This window comes from Canis lupus, chromosome 27 (genome assembly GCF_048164855.1).
Source record: "Canis lupus baileyi chromosome 27, mCanLup2.hap1, whole genome shotgun sequence".
Classification (NCBI taxonomy): domain Eukaryota; kingdom Metazoa; phylum Chordata; class Mammalia; order Carnivora; family Canidae; genus Canis; species Canis lupus.
In genome coordinates this window covers 32,923,118-32,936,657 of record NC_132864.1, presented here as the reverse complement: position 1 = coordinate 32,936,657, position 13,540 = coordinate 32,923,118, and the positions used below count along the sequence as shown (strand labels likewise).

At 42.4% G+C, this 13,540-nt stretch overlaps 1 pseudogene; it reads right to left on the bottom strand.

The window, feature by feature from the left end:
* Positions 1-1,338: 1,338 nt before the first annotated feature.
* On the bottom strand, positions 1,339-1,835 carry LOC140619010 (large ribosomal subunit protein uL11-like; annotated as a pseudogene).
* Positions 1,836-13,540: the final 11,705 nt, after the last annotated feature.

Below are 13,540 nucleotides of genomic sequence, written 5' to 3'. Positions count from 1 at the left end.
ATTGGCCATCACCCAGTCACCCCGTTACCCCACCCACCTCCTCTTCCATTACTCCTTGTTCGTTTTGTACCAACATATTTGGTGTATCAGTGACAAATCCGAGAAGCACAGTGTGTTCACAGATGAGCACTAGTGTGGCTCCCATCAGGCCATATTGTATTAGAATACAGTCTACACTATAGGGACATATTCAAACCCTCATTCATTGTCTCCATCATTCATGTCTCCCTATACAGATTCTTTTCTTTTATGGACAAACCTCATTTTTTTCACATATTTTTCTGTGGAATCCACTCAGTAGGATTGTGTTGAAATATGGAAATTATATATACTACCAAAGATGGCGGAAGAGTAGTGTCCCCAAGTCACCTGTTCCCACCAACTTACCTAGATAACGTTCAAATCATCCTGAAAATCTATGAATTCGGCCTGAGATTTAAAGATACAAGAGCTGGAATGCTACGGTGAGGAGAGTTCACACTTCTATTAAGGTAGGAAAACGGAAAAAAAGAAATAAAGAAACTAAAAGCATCCAAGGGGAGGGGCCCTGAGGAGCTGGGCTGAGGCCGCAGCGAGCACCCCCAGGTCAGGAGAGCCCTGTCGGAGGAGCAGGAGCTGCACCAAACTTCCCGGATGGACAGGCGCCCACAAGGATTCAGAGCATGACCCCAGGAGGGCAGGGATGCCCTCAGGCTCCCGGGGGTACGAAAAAGCCCCTGCACCGGGAGAGCCCCACACCCTGTGGCTGAGCTCTCTAAAGGGCTGCAGCATGCCCCGTGGCCTGGGAGCAGCTCGGAGGGGCTCGGGCGGAGGCTCCGCAGAGAGGGGGCTACACGGCCGTGAGCCCGAATCCAGCAGTGCAAGCCTGGGAGCCCAGGGCGCCGGGGACACAGCCCAGGATCCGGCCTCCACCCGGGACAGGCAGAGGCGGGAGGGCTCAGGCAGGACAGCAAGGACACCTGCCGCTGGGGGCCCCAAGCTGAGCAGGTCAGGGGCCCCGCCCCAGAGCATCCAATCCCCTGCAGACTGGGAGTTGCAGTAGTTACTGCAGGAGCTGACTCCAGGGCTGGGGAGCTGGCCACCGCCACTGCTATTGTTCCTTGTGTCACCTTGTGCCACGGACAGAGCAGGGCTGCCGGGGAAGAGGGACCTCACAGGATAAACAGCTCCCACTGAGACGACCTGGCAGGGGGCAGGACAGCTCCCCAAGTGCACAAACCTGAGAGTCAGCACAACAGGCCCCTCCCCTAGAACCAGCTAGAAGGACAGGGGAAGAGCAAGTTTTTTATTTTTTATTTTTTGTCAAATGATCCTTTGTTAAAATATTTTTCTTTGTAGTCACCTCGCTGGGCATTCCACTGCATAACTATTGATGTCATCTATGATGTCATGAGGGTTACGGCAACCAACATTACAGCCCACAGACTGGGCAGTGCCCAGGATCTCTTTAATGGTTCCAGAGAGTTCTCTGGCTAGAGATCGGTGTGACGTCTGTCAGGCAATATTGACAAGCTCATCAAAAGTGATATTTCCACTGTGCTTAATGTTTTTCTGCTGTTTTCTGTCTCTTGGTGGTTCCTTGAGGGCTTTGATAATCAGGGCAGAGGCAGAAGGTATCACTTCAATCTGGGCCTGTCTGTTCTGAATGATCAGTTTCACTGTAATCCTTAGACCCTTCCAATAACCGGCTGTCTTGACGATGTCATAACCAACCTTTTTTGGAGTCAGACCCGGCAGTCGATCTTCAGGGCCAGGGCAGACATGGCACCGACCTCGCCACCGGTGCACCTCAAGAACATGACGTTGATCTCATTGGGATTGAACTTAGGCGGCATGGTGGAGGCAGCTGGTGTCGGGTGACCCTGGATTCAGGAGGACCAAAGAGTTGCACCTTTGCCTCCTCTGAGCCTAAAGCCAAAAGCAGAAGAGCAAGTTCTTGACCAAGCAGTGCTGGAAACAACAGGGGAAATCAGGGGACTTCCAGTATACAGAACAGGGGATACCGCTCCTTGTTTTGTTTTGTTTTTTGTTTTTTTGTTTGTTTGTTTCTGTTTGGTTTGGTTTGTTTTGGTATGGTTTTTTGTTCTTTATTTGTTATACCTTATGTTTTTTCCATTCCATTTTCCAGTATAACTTGATTTTAGCCACTCTGCACTGAGCAAAATGACTAGAAGGAAGAACTCACCACAAAAGAATCAGAAACAGTACTCTCTCCCACAGAGTTACAGAATTTGTATTTTTTTTTAATTTTTTTATTGGAGTTCAATTTGCCACCATATAGCATAACACCCAGTGCTCATCTGAAGTACCCCCCTCAGTGCCAATCACCAAGTCAACTCAAACCCCTGCCCAAATCCCTTCCACTACCCCTTGTTCATTTCCCAGAGTTAGGTATCTCTCATGTTTTGTCACCCTCACTGATATTTTCACTCATTTTCTCGCCAAATTACAGAATTTGTATTACAATTCGACGTCAGAAAGCCAATTCAGAACCACAATTATAAAGCTAGTAGTGGCTCTGGAAATAAAAGCATAAAGTATTCAAGAGACTACATGACTGCAGAATTTAGATTTAATCAGGCCGAAATTAAAAATCAATTAAATGAGATGCAATCCAAACTGGAGGTCCTAACAACAAGGGTTAAGGACGTAGAAGAACAAGTGAATGACATAGAAGACAAGCTGATGCCAAGGAAGGAAGTTGAGGAAAAAAGAGAAAACCAATAAAAAGATCATGAGGAAAGGTTAAGGGAAATAAATGACAGCCTCAACAGGAAAAATCTACGTTTAATTGGGGTTCCAGAGGGTGACGAAAAGGATAGAGGAGCAGAAGGTGTCTTTGAACAAAACGTAGATGAGAACTTCCCTAACATTGGGAGGGAAACAGGCATTCAGATCCAGGAGATAGAAAGATTCCCCCTAAAATCAAAAAAATAAAATAAAAATTCAACACCTCGACATTCAATAGGGAAACTTGCAAATTCCAAAGATAAAGGAAAAATCCTTAAAGCAGCAAGAAATAAGAAATCCCTAAACTTTATGGGGAGAAGTATTAGGTTAACAGAAGACCTTTCCACAGAGACCGGGCAAGCCAGAAAGGGCTGGCAGGATATATTCAGGGTCCTATATGAGAAGAACATGCAGCCAAGAATACTTTATCCAGCAAGACTCACACTCAGAATAGAAGGAGAGATAAAGAGCTTCCAAGATAGGCAGGACCTGAAAGAATATGTGACCACCAAACCAGCTCTGCAAGAAATATTAAGGGGGACTCTGTAAAAGAAAGAGGAAGTCCAAGGGAACATTCCACAAAAACAGGGACTGAATAAGCATCATGATGACACTAAATTCATATCTTTCAATAGTAACCCTGAACGTGAATGGGCTTAATGACCCCATCAAAAGGCGCAGGGATTCAGACTGGATAAAAAAGCAGGACACATCTATTTGCTGTCTACAAGAGACTCATTGTAGACATAAGGACACCTGCAGCCTGAAAAGAAAGGTTGGAGAACCATTTACCATTCAAATGATCCTCAAAAAAAGCAGGGGTTGCCATCCTTTATCAAATAAACTAAAGTTTATTCCAAAGACTCTAGTAAGAGAGGAAGAGGGACACGATATCATACTTAAAGGATATATCCAACAAGAGGACTTAAATATCATGCATATTTATGCCCCGAATGTGAGAGCTGCCAAGTATATCAATCAATTAACAACCAAAGTTAAGACATACTTAGATAATAAATCACTTATACTTGGTGTCTTGAACACAACGCTTTCTAGAATCGACACATATTCTAAGTACAACATCTCCAAAGACACAAGAGCTTTATTTTTTTTTTCTTCCTTTTTTTTTTTATATTTTATTGGTGTTCAATTTACTAACATACAGAATAACACCCAGTGCCCGTCACCCATTCACTCCCACCCCCCGCCCTCCTCCCCTTCTACCACCCCTAGTTCGTTTCCCAGAGTTAGCAGTCTTTACGTTCTGTCTCCCTTTCTGATATTTCCCACACATTTCTTCTCCCTTCCCTTATTTTCCCTTTCACTATTATTTATATTCCCCAAATGAATGAGAACATATAATGTTTGTCCTTCTCCGACTGACTTACTTCACTCAGCATAATACCCTCCAGTTCCATCCACGTTGAAGCAAATGGTGGGTATTTGTCATTTCTAATAGCTGAGTAATATTCCATTGTATACATAAACCACATCTTCTTTATCCATTCATCTTTCGTTGGACACCGAGGCTCCTTCCACAGTTTGGCTATCGTGGTCATTGCTGCTAGAAACATCGGGGTGCAGGTGTCCCGGCGTTTCATTGCATTTGTATCTTTGGGGTAAATCCCCAACAGTGCAATTGCTGGGTCGAAGGGCAGGTATATTTTTAACTGTTTGAGGAACCTCCACACAGTTTTCCAGAGTGGCTGCACCAGTTCACATTCCCACCAACAGTGTAAGAGGGTTCCCTTTTCTCCGCATCCTCTCCAACATTTGTGGTTTCCTGCCTTGTTAATTTTCCCCATTCTCACTGGTGTGAGGTGGTATCTCATTGTAGTTTTGATTTGTATTTCCCTGATGGCAAGTGATGCAGAGCATTTTCTCATATGCATGTTGGCCATGTCTATGTCTTCCTCTGTGAGATTTCTGTTCATGTCTTTTGCCCATTTCATGATTGGATTGTTTGTTTCTTTGGTGTTGAGTTTAATAAGTTCTTTATAGATCTTGGAAACTAGCCCTTTATCTGATATGTCATTTGCAAATATCTTCTCCCATTCTGTAGGTTGTCTTTGAGTTTTGTTGACTGTATCCTTTGCTGTGCAAAAGCTTCTTATCTTGATGAAGTCCCAATAGTTCATTTTTGCTTTTGTTTCTTTTGCCTTCGTGGATGTATCTTGCAAGAAGTTACTATGGCCGAGTTCAAAAAGGGTGTTGCCTGTGTTCTTCTCTAGGATTTTGATGGAATCTTGTCTCACATTTAGATCTTTCATCCATTTTGAGTTTATCTTTGTGTATGGTGAAAGAGAGTGGTCTAGTTTCATTCTTCTGCATGTGGATGTCCAATTTTCCCAGCACCATTTATTGAAGAGACTGTCTTTCTTCCAATGGATAGTCTTTCCTCCTTTATCGAATATTAGTTGCCCATAAAGTTCAGGGTCCACTTCTGGATTCTCTATTCTGTTCCACTGATCTATGTGTCTGTTTTTGTGCCAGTACCACACTGTCTTGATGACCACAGCTTTGTAGTACAACCTGAAATCTGGCATTGTGATGCCCCCAGATATGGTTTTCTTTTTTAAAATTCCCCTGGCTATTCGGGGTCTTTTCTGATTCCACACAAATCTTAAAATAATTTGTTCTAACTCTCTGACGAAAGTCCATGGTATTTTGATAGGGATTGCATTAAATGTGTACATTGCCCTGGGTAACATTGACATTTTGACAATATTAATTCTGCCAATCCATGAGCATGGAATATTTTTCCATCTCTTTGTGTCTTCCTCAATTTCTTTCAGAAGTGTTCTATAGTTTTGAGGGTATAGATCCTTTACATCTTTGGTGAGGTTTATTCCTAGGTATCTTATGCTTTTGGGTGCAATTGTAAATGGGATTGACTCCTTAATTTCTCTTTCTTCAGTCTCATTGTTAGTGTATAGAAATGCCACTGACTTCTGGGCATTGATTTTGTATCCTGCCACGCTACCGAATTGCTGTATGAGTTCTAGCAATCTTGGGGTGGAGACTTTTGGGTTTTCTATGTAGAGTATCATGTCATCGGCGAAGAGGGAGAGTTTGACTTCTTCTTTGCCAATTTGAATGCCTTTAATGTCTTTTTGTTGTCTGATTGCTGAGGCTAGGACTTCCAGTACTATGTTGAATAGCAGTGGTGAGAGTGGACATCCCTGTCTTGTTCCTGATCTTAGGGGAAAGGCTCCCAGTGCTTCCCCATTGAGAATGATATTTGCTGTGGGCTTTTCATAGATAGCTTTTAAGATGTCGAGGAATGTTCCCTCTATCCCTACACTCTGAAGAGTTTTGATCAGGAATGGATGCTGTATTTTGTCAAATGCTTTCTCTGCATCCAATGAGAGGATCATATGGTTCTTGGTTTTTCTCTTGCTGATATGATGAATCACATTGATTGTTTTACGGGTGTTGAACCAGCCTGACACAAGAGCTTTAAATGATACACTGGACCAGATGGATTTCACAGCTATTTATAGAACTTTACATCCAAATGCAACTGAATACACATTCTTCTCAAGTGCACATGGAATGTTCTCCAGAATAGACCACATAATGGGTCATAAATCAGATCTTAATCAATACTAAAATTGAGAATGTCCCCTGCATATTTTCAGACCATAATGCTTTGAAACTAGAACTAAAACACAAGAAGTTTGAAAGGATTACAAACACATGGAGGTTAAGGACCAACCTGCTACAAAAAGAAAGGGTCAACCAGGAAATTAGGGAAGAATTAAAAAGATTCATGGAAACTGATGAGAATGAAGATACAACCTTTCAAAATCTTTGGGATACAGCAAAAGGACTCCAGAGGGGGAAATGCATCGCAATACAAGCATCCATCCAAAAACTGGAAAGAACTCAAGTACAAAAGTTAACCTTGTACCGAAAGGAGCTGGAGAAAAAAAAGCAGATAGATCCTACATCCAGAAGAAGAAGAAATTAATAAAGATTATAGCAGAACTCAATGAAATAGAGACCAGAAGAACTGTTGAATAGATTAAAAAAACCAGGAGATGGTTCTTTAAAAGAATTAATGAGATAGATAAACCATTAGTCAGCCTTATTAAAAAGAAGAGAGAAAACACTCAAATTAATAAAATCATGAATGAGAAAGGAGGGATCACTACTAATACCAGGGAAATACAAACAATTTTAAAACTTATTATGAGCAGCTATACGCCAATAAATTAGGCAATCTAGAAGAAATGGATGCATTTCTGGAAAACCACAAACTTCCAAAAATGGAACAGGAAGAAACAGAAAACCTGAACAGGCCAATAACAAGGGAGGAAATTAAAGGAGTCATCAATAACCTCCCAAGACACAATCTCCAGGGCCAGATGGCTTCCCAGGAGAATTCTATCAAATGTGTAAAGAAGAAACCATAGCTATTCTACTAATGTTGTTCGGAAAGATAAAAAGAGATGGAACAGTTCCAAACGCGTTCTATGAGGCCAGCATCACCTAAATTCCAAAACCAGACAAAGACCCCACCAAAAAGGAGAATTATAGACCAATATCCCTGATGAAAATGGATGCAAAAATTCTGGAAAACTGTGTGAAGTTTCCTCAAAGAGTTAAAAATAAATCTGCCCTATGACCCAGCAATTGCACTGCAGGGGATTTACACCAATGATAGAGATGCAGTGAAATTCCAGGACACCTGCACCCCAATATTTATAGCGGCAATGTCCACAGTAGCCAAACTGTGGAAGGAGCCTTGGTGTCCATCGAAAGATGAATGGATAAAGAAGATGTGGCCTATGTATACAAGGGAATATTCCTCAGCCATTGGAAATGACAAATACCACAATTTTCTTTGAAGTGAATGGAACTGGAGGGTATTCTGCTGAGTGAAATAAGTCAATCGGAGAAGGACAAACATTATATGGTCTTATTCATTTGGGGAATATCAAAAATACTGAAAGGGAATAAAGGGGAAAGGAGAAAAAATGAGTGGGAATTATCAGAAAGGGAGACAGAACATGGGAGACTCCAAACTCTGGGAAAAGAACAAGGGGTGGTGGAAAGGGAGGAAGGCAGGGTGTGGGGGTGACTGGGTGACGGGCACCAAGGGGGCACTTGATGGGATGAGCACTGGGTGTTATGGTATATGTTGGCAAATTGAACTCCAATAAAACTAAATAAATAAATAAACAATAAATAAATAAATAAATAATAAATAAATAAATAAATAAATAAATAAATAAATAAATATTTCGTTTAGCTCTGCAACAAACTACCCAGTTATGTTCCCAAGCGATTTGGACATTTGGCATTCCCCCCCCCCCAGCAATGAAGGAGAGTTCCTGCTGCCCCACATCCTGGGCACCATCTGATGTTGTGGTATTGAATTTTAGCCTTGCTGATGGGAGTCTGATGCTGCCTCACTGTTTCAGTGTGTAGGCCCTAGTGACTTATCACGTGGGAAATATTTACACAGGTGCAATTGTTCTCTGTGTACAATTTTGTAAGGGGTCTGTTCACATCTGCTCACTGGGATGACACGACCCAGCACCCTGGAATTCAGGAGCTCCCAAAGCTCTGATCTGAAAGGAAAGAGAAAATCATTATCACCAAATACCAGACCTCAGGGAATTCTCACTAAATCCCTAGAGTGGTACCAGTGGACAGGCAGGCAGTGGGCCAACTGGTTCTCTTGGGTCACACATCTTGCACAACTGCCCTTCTTCTCATTCCAACACAGCAATAGTGTGGGTCATATCGCTTCTGAAATCCATGTAACTATTTTTTCATTGGGAGATGAATATCTTCAAAAGCAGGTATTTTCATTGGAATTTAAACAAGTCTGGAATTTAAATTTAAACAATTCTGTTTCTAGTGAGATACAAAGCATTCAATGCCAGATTCTGAGCCTGTGTTGCTTAGAGGCAGGGACAGGGGAGTGATGGAATAAGAGGTGAATAGTAGGGCAGCCCACCTTTAGCCCCAGGCGAGATCCTGGAGACTGGGATCCAGTCACACTTTTGTCTCTCTGCATGTAGCCTGCTTCCCCCTTTGCCTGTGTCTCTCCTCTCTCATTGTGTGTCTCTCATGAATAAATACATAGAACAAAATTAAAGATGTGAAGAGTAGACGTTATCACTTGTCTCTGGGAAACAGAAATTATCTGGGTGATATTGATCGTATGCAGCTCTACAGCAATGATGATCAATCTCTCCCCAGGCTGCAGCCCAAGGTGGTCAAAGATGTTTTTGTCAACACACCTGGGCCTGGAAAATTAGGTTTGAATCCCTGCTTGTTCTCTCAGTGCTGTAATGGGTCACAATATAGCATCTCTGCCTGAGAGCTGTGGTAACATTGCCATGGTAACCCCTGTGTTTCTACTGCTCTTGTGAAAGAGAAGATGACCTTGGATCTGGGGTCATCAAGAGATTCCTTAGGGCAGTGACACATGTACACATGGGAGAGTTCTTACTCTTGATATTCACATATCCTACCACCCTGGATTATGGAAAAGTTCCAATGGGGACTAAGGGAAGAGGGAGACAGAGTCAGTACCTGTGGGCTCAGGACACCCATTTACAGGAGTCTCCATCAACCTGGTGGCAGCTATAGCAAAGGCTCATTCATGCACCCACATCAACCAACTTCACTGAAGCAGGCTGAGCATTTTCCCAGTAATGGTGCAACATCCTCCAAATCTCATAGCCCATAAAAGGGTTCATGGCCATAGGCCCCAAATTCCTACTTTGATGGACCCCCTTCTCCTCAAGTGCACAACCCAAGCCTCAGGTGATGAGTGAGGGATCCCATCCAGCTCTGAGAATGGAATTGCCTATGACCCGTGTCCTCACACAACATCCCATATCCCAGTGTTCAGGCCTAAGACACAGTGAACCTTGGTCACTTCTGAGCAGTGAAGCCTGTGAGGGAAGGGAAGGCTCTGCTCTGAGCCCTGGAGGTGCTGAATCCATGCTGGGGAAGACTACACCCCCTGTTTAGATAGTCCTGGACCTCTGATGGAGACAAAGTCAATGAAAGGCTCATTGTCCTCATTTCAGGAGAAAAAAATCTTCGCAGCACAGACTCTGGTTATATGACATTTGGAAACTCAGGTAACATGACTGTTACCACATTGAAGTGTTTTGTTTTATTCTTGTTTTATTTCTGAGGACATATAGAACTTGAAGAGATAATTGAGAATAGGCTCATTATGAACCAGGCGGTAATTTTAAGTACACATTAGATATATCACTTATTTTACACGTTATAAATTTTCATGGAAGAAGCATCTGAACAGATGAAGGATTTTGTCCCATGTCCCAAACTGTCAGTGTCACTGTTAGAAGCATTATTGTTTCTGATTAGACAGTGAAGGTCAGTCTAGTCCTCAGGCTGCAGCCCAGAGATGAGGGTGCCCTCCAATGACTGAGGCATCCTTGGATCAGGAGAAGCAGCTGGGGACCCCAGAGCCCTGGTGCTTATCTGAGTCTAAGTAGTAGTATAGGTGATACCAGGGAGAGCTCCATGGCTTCTCCTGGAACCAGTTGATGTAATAGCTGCCAATACTGGAGCCACTGTTCACGGTACAGGTGAGTCTGACTGTTGTTCCAAAGATGTCAAGAGGGAGGGCGACTGGGTTAGCACAGGCTGGGACAGGGACCTGCAAACACAGACACTGATGTGTAATGGAGCAGAGACCAATGTAAAACTTCCCAGCATCTGAGCCAGAGGGGCTGATGGAGCCAAGGAACTGGAACATGGTATGTGACGCCTGTCTGTCTGTACCTGTGCACTGAGAGAAATACATCAGGAGACAGGAGTATAGGCAATGATGACCATCCCCACACAAGGTGGGGTCCCCAGACCTCTTTTTGTCCTCCATTCTTTTCTACAAGAGGGGTGTCCATGCAAATGAAGTCCATCAAGTGATTTCCCAGCCCCTCCCTGAGCCCTGGTGCTGGAGCTCAGCTCACACCACATTGTGGAGGTTGGGAGTTGCTTCTCCTCTGGGGAGAGCCCTGGATGAAGCACCTGCTGAGACCACATACAGTGTCTGCTTAAGGGACTCCTCCAGGCCTGAGAGGACACAGCTGCTGAGCCCCAACAAGGAGCACAGGGCCCAACACACCGTGTGATGGGTCCTCACTGAGCAGCTATGTAGGGATCACGGGCCCATAGCTCCCCACTGGTCACAGGCACCCAGCCCACCTTGGACCAAAGACCTGGGATCCCTGGGGCCTTCACCAGCTCACCAGGTCCATGTCTATTCACAGTCCCATGTCTTATCTCTAGATACCATGATTTGTACACACTGCACATGATTACTCTGTTTCCTCATTCTCTGAAGTGATGCTTCTCTATGGAAAAGACAAACATGTACACAACTGACCTATTCAGGTGTCACCAAAGAAGTTACCCCAAGGTGAAAGTTAAGCGTCTATCAGGTCAAACATCACTGATCAGAGGACAGTGGAGCTGGTTTGAGGGGTTTGAGGCAGATCATGAGGGATTGATGGAGTTGAATACTGTCCAGGAAGTAAGGTTCTAGGCTTATTGCCAAGACAGCAGTTCAGCAATGATTTTAAAGCTCAAGTGATGCTGTTACAATCTGTTCGGAATCAGATATGACCGAGTGATTTGTGAAAAGCAAACAGCTTTGCCTGGTGGAACATTTACTGGTGAATATTAGACATAGCTCTTTAGGTTTGGAAGTGAGACATATCTCGTAAATTCATGGTTTCTGTGCATTTGTGTTTTCCAATTCCTCTCAGATATTTGTTGCTCCACACACTGTTTATATTGTACCCAATTATTTTTTTCTTTTTTTTAAATTTCTTTTTATTGTAGTTCAATTTGCCAACATATAACAATAACACCTAGTGCTCATCTCATCAAGTGTACACAAGTATTTTCATTTATAGTTTCGTACCCTTTACTTTCCTTCAATTGGAAGATGAGTGTGAAGTTTTATCGTTGTTTCCACATGCCTGGGATTAGCGTGGAGAAATCATGTTCTCAATGGGCCCCAAACAACTTTGGTATATGTGCAAATAGCCAAGAAATCTCTAGACTCATAAGGACCTGAGGTAAAAGATATATGACCATGATCACCCTCTTCCCTCAGATAACTTTAGGATGAATGTTTCAGATGAGTCATGGTGCGTTTATTTAGATGGCCATAACTTTTAATTTATTCTCTTATAAAATTTATTACATGGACTGTTTTCCTTTTTTTAGGATTTTATTTATTTATTCATGAGAGATACACTGAAAGAGAGAGAGGCAGAGACACAGGCAGAGGAAGAAGCAGGCTCCATGCAGGAAGCCCGACGTGGGACTCGATCCAAGGTCTCCAGGATCACACCATGGGCTGAAGGTGGCGCTAAACCGCTGAGCCACCGGGTTGCCCTGATTTTCTTTTATACATTTATAAAAAATTTATTTATTTGAAAGAGAGAATTGGGATAGTAAGAGAGAGACAGATGAGTGGGGGGCGAGTGGGTGGGTGAAGCAAGCTCTCTCCTGAGCAGGATACCTGACAAGTTGATTGATTTTAAATGTTACAAAAATTAAATGTCTAAAATGACCACTCTTGATAATCTGTCACTTTGCATTTGCAAATATTTCATTATAATTCAGTTCCTATCTTCATGAAACTTATGGATTTTTAATATCTTTTATTTTGAAATTTGAGTCTGGGTATAATAAATGAGGAAAATAAGCTTTATAATGTATACTCAAAGTTGTTCATTCCTCCCTGCTTCTCTGTAGTATTCTCATTATTTCCTCCTTAAATGTTTGAAGGCATTCTCTAGAGAAGCCTTTGAACCTGGAGTTATCTTTGTGGCAAGGATGTCAGCAGAAGATATGAACAAATAATTTGGTATAAGTGCTGGTGAGCATGAGTTAAACAAAGTGATTCCTCATTCCTTAAACATAATCTACAGTGCATAAATTGTGTCTGTGGCTCCACTTTATATGATTTTAATTTTCATTTACCTTTAATATTATTGTTTCTTTTGTTTTTTATTTTAAATACTTTATTTATGTATTTGACAGAGTGGTCTATGACTTTAGAGAGTGCACACAATCAGGAGGAGAGCCAGGCATAGGTCAAGGGAGAAGCAGGCTCACAGCTGAGCAGGGAGCCGGATGTGGGGCTCAATCCCAGGACACCAAGATCATGATCTGAGATGAAGACAGATGCTAAACCAAATGACCCACCCAGGTGCCCCCTATATCACTGTTGATGTAAAAAGAACTAAAATACTAATTTTATTACAATGAGATTATTTTAGTAATATTTAATAAATATAATGTATTTTAAAGCAAAATAAACAGAAACCATCCAAGTATAATGTCAAGTGTTGCACAACATTATTTAGAAGGAGCCATCAGACAGATAATAATTACGCTATCCTATGTCTCTTGATATTTCCCTGAGAGCCCACGGTCATCAGGAACCATGATGCTCAAATCGTACAGTCTCCAGGCTGAATTACACATTGACATCTACTGGTCACGTGTTGTCCCTCACCTCTTCATGTCACAGCATACACTGCTCCAAAGCAGGCTGTGGTGACCACAAATGGATTGCAATTTTGAATCTGTTTCTCAGTGTTCTTGAATCGTTAGTGGGATGTGGGAATGATTAAGTTAGAAGATATTACTCTCTTTACATGTAAGGGGATATTTTCAGAACTAATTTCATATTAATACAATAACAGACGCTTCTTAACACTAACTTGCATACGAGTATCTTGGAATGCTTGTTAAATACACATCTATGAACAATGAGAATGGTTTCTGATTT